Here is a 4,411-nt window from a genome sequence, read left to right on the forward strand (position 1 = left end):
AAAATAAAAAAGAAGAACACTGAAAGTTGATTTCAGATGCATTAGAGTTTAAAGGAAATGAAAAGAAGAACGCAAATCTAAATTGACTAACAAAATCTTCATGAGAGTCTAACGACAGGGACTAAACAATTCACCAAGAAAAACGTTAGGGACTAAACAGTTCATCGTGAAAAAGGTTAGGAACTTTATCATGTGTTTTTGAAAATACAGGGACTAAACAGTGTGTTTTGTCAAAATATAGAGACTAATAAATTAATTACCCTTTTTCTTTCTTTCTTTTAAAAACATCTGTCGTTTTCTTCCTAGATATTCTTAGAAATCGGTGTTTATATATGTTATCTCTATTTATTTTATTTTTTTTTGTATTACCTGAGTTAATTGGACCGAACAAGAAATATAGCTTAAATTGAAATATCTTTTTTACTTTTTCAAATTGCAAAGGTAGAAGAAAAATAAATATTACAATCAAAATTTAAGACAGTTCAACCAAACTCAATCCACTTCAATCCATTATTCTAATGGATTGGATTGATATCAATCAACTCATAGGGTTGTGTTGTGTTTGTTTTAATGAACCGGACTCCACCTAAACATTATAAATTAAATTATTATATATATATATATATATATATATATATATATATATAAATTTTGTTATTTTCATTAGAATTAAAATATTATTAATTAAACTTAAATTCAGAATGAATTTGAATGACTAAAACTAAATTACCCTTATTTAGAGACTCGAATTATTTAATTCATAAATTCTAAATTAAATATGTTTCCAATTGCCAATATAGACTTCCATTCTTAAATTCATTGGAAGTCTAAAATCACATAATAAGCAGAATTTAGATTGTTAAAAACCACATGTTTGATCCGATCCAAAAACTTGATCAATGACTTGTTTTTTTAAAGGTTGATTTGTATTGGATAAGCATTCTCGATATACTCTGATATCAAAGTTAGTAAAATCATCAGATAAAAGTAGTAAAAAGTCATTTAAAATTTGTTTAAAAGGAGAGGAAGATAATTTTTTTTACAAAGGATTCAAAAGATGAGATTATCTTAATACTCTTAAATTAGGTGGTACTATGTAATGCCTTGTTCTTTATCACTTAATTTCAATATCAATAATTTGAGTTCAGTTCAATAACTTATCATTACTTATTGTAATTTAATAATTATAATTGTTTTTTATAATTATTTTATTATTATTATTATCTTTAAAACTATTGTTATTTTTATAAGTTTTTCATTTTAATTATTGCTATTTTTAAAAGATTATATTATTATTTTAATTTCAGTAGAATTTTTCCGTTTAGTTTTTTCTAAGCCTAAGTGGGTCTAAATACTGATGAGGCTACTGGATCCATTATGACATGGGCCTCTTAATAGTTACAACGATTTGGGCTTTTAGTACATTAGCTCTGAAACAACATAAATATATATAGCTAATAGGAAATCTTTCACACATAATTTTCTAATGGGTGTTGTTAAACCCAGCCCCAAATTCCCACCTCTAGTCCCGTGAAAGGACGAAAATACCCTTTCATGGGTTATAGGGTGAAAAAGCTTTTTTTTTGCCTTTCCGTCACGCGGCCGTGTGGCTATCACGCCTCACCGTGTGGTCGGGCGTGATAACACGGTGAGGCATGTGGCTATCACGCCCGAACACACGGTAATGCGTGATAGCCACACGCCCGCGTGAAGGAAAGGGAAAAAAAGGCCATTAAACCCGTAAATAGGCCGTTAAACCCGTAACTACAGAATTGTACTTAAAACCTAAAAATACCATACAATTTTAACTAAAATTAGTAACAATAATATAAGTTCATGAATAAATATTATTAATTACAACACATAAAACTAATATAATCTAGTCCAAGTCGCTCTCCTTTCAGCGTATAGATTGTCCAAGTGACGAACACTCGGATCAAGAAATATACGCCATTGGGTGGCAATGGGAGGCACTGGAAATCCAGGTCTTAAATAAAGACGTATGTAGTGTTGATAACTCCCCATATAGATATGTCTTTGTGTCGGACAATCCTCCGGATGTTTTTTTTTTATTGCAGCAAAAATAGCACAAGCCTTAGCTTGAGCTGAACTCATTTCATGAACAAGTTTTTTGGAACCCGGACTTAGTCCGCTCATCTGACTGTAGCCCTGACGATATACAACCAACTGATAATAGTGTTGTCCTCTATCTCCAATAATCCCATTCACCACCTAATTCAGCGATTTCCAGAACCTTTATCTGGAATTTGCAACCACATTACTTTGTTTTTGTATCCCTCCATACTACTTCCTCCATATCCATATCCTTTTTCCTTCTATAATTCTTAATACCACGAGCACATTTAACCAATATCTATTTTGACTTGTCCCCTATCTTGTGCGACGCTGTGGTTAACTCGAAGCCGATCCCAATTGCCGTCTGTTTTGCCCAGTTAACAGCTTCATGATATGTTTGAAACGTTTGTTTGGGAAAAAACTGCGAACTGTAATCAATGTCGTTTCCGCCAAAATCTTCAAACGAAACCTCTTGCAAATCATAAATAACGAACATTACATTCCAACACGCGACATTTCTACAGCGTTTCAGTGTCTAAACCCGAAAAAAAAGCAACAAATATGTCCGGACGTGTGAGCATCACGCCCCACCATGTGGTGGGGCGTATGAGTATCACGCCCCACCATGAGGTGGGGCGTATGAGCATCACGCCTTACCACATGGTGGAGCGTATGCACATCACGTCCCACCTCATGGTGGGGCGTGTGAGCATCACGCTTCACCATGTGGTGGGGCGTAATATTCAAACGCCCCACCACATGGTGAGGCGTGATGCTCACACGCCCGAGAGCCGAACCAACATTTTTTTTTAAAAAAAAATTTACAGAATTCAATGGAAGTTTAATCGGAAAAATACCTCAACTTTAGGGACAACGTCACTCTCGTCTCTTTCCGGTGATAACAGATTGCTCTCCATCAAACGTGTTGTCTTTGATTTCGGATCAAAATGTATTTGGGAGGGTTTGAGAGAGTTTGGGAGGGTTTGAAATTTTCAATTTTTGGTTAAAGGGCGGTTACGTCTTTTTTCGGGGCTTGAAGTGTGAAATTGGGGCTGGATATAGTAATCCACTTTTCTAATTTATCTCCCCATTATGATAAATTGGGATAAAATTTTATCCATCCCCATCTTAATGGGTAATGGATATTCCTATAGAATATCTGCCTCATTTTATTATTTTTCTAAATTAATATTTACTATATTCAATTTCCTAATTATAGTATTTAAACAATAATTATAATAAAAATTAACAATCAAAATGAAATGTGTATATTTTTTTTTATTGAAGTTTATAGTTTGTATTTATATAAAATATATTAATATTTAAATTTGAAGGTGTAATTAATATATTAAATTTGAAATTAGTTAGTAAATGCTAGAAAATATATTATATAATATTATATTACTAATGGTTATCCATGGATATTCGTATGATTAACCTTAACAGTGATGGATTGGGAATTTCTATGAACAAAGTATAGTTATTGCCATCCTCGATCATCTCTGAGAATGAATATTATTTTCTTTTCCATCCTCGATCCTATAAAAATAAGTATTGAAAAGCTTCCGATCTTAATAGGATGAGACCTACATCCGTACTACCCACCCCATTGACAAGTCTATCTTCATCAGAAAATTTGGGAGGAGATGATTCATTCATCAGTGCAAAAAAAAAAAAAAATCTTCCATTACCACTAATTTTAGAAAATTACATTAAAATCAAGTTTAAATTTTACACTTAACTAATTTCTATATTTATATTTTATTATCCCATTTTTTTATATAAATATATGAATTATAATTGGATTTTTTTTTAATATTAGAAACTTGTATATATTTAACCTTTTATTTTATAGTTTCTTTCATTCACATCCTCACTTACCATACAACAAAACAAAGCTTTAGCTTTAGTAGTGATATGCTACAAGCCCATGAAATAATCGCCCAAATCCCAGCCCATTTAGCAGCCATATGCTAGAAGCCTATTAAATAATGAGAAAATGATCGTGATAATTCAAGTTTGAATATTATTTTGCAGTTATCTATAGTGTTTTTGGTTTTTTTATCAATTAAACACAAGAAATTCATACTATTATCAAATAATCAATTTTTTATTTTGCTTTTGTAAAAAAAAAAAAACGGGTAAATTACATATGTGGTGTACAACCTTTACCTGTTTTCACACTTCGGTATACAACTAAAAATTTGTCACACTAAAGTGTACAACCTTCTGGTGACCTCCCACTAAAATGTACGCCAGGTAAAAATAACCGGCCAACCCAATCAACATGTCAAATCATCAATTTTTAACCAATATTTTAATGAAAATGGGACCC

This window comes from Euphorbia lathyris, chromosome 8 (genome assembly GCF_963576675.1).
Source record: "Euphorbia lathyris chromosome 8, ddEupLath1.1, whole genome shotgun sequence".
NCBI classification, from domain to species: domain Eukaryota; kingdom Viridiplantae; phylum Streptophyta; class Magnoliopsida; order Malpighiales; family Euphorbiaceae; genus Euphorbia; species Euphorbia lathyris.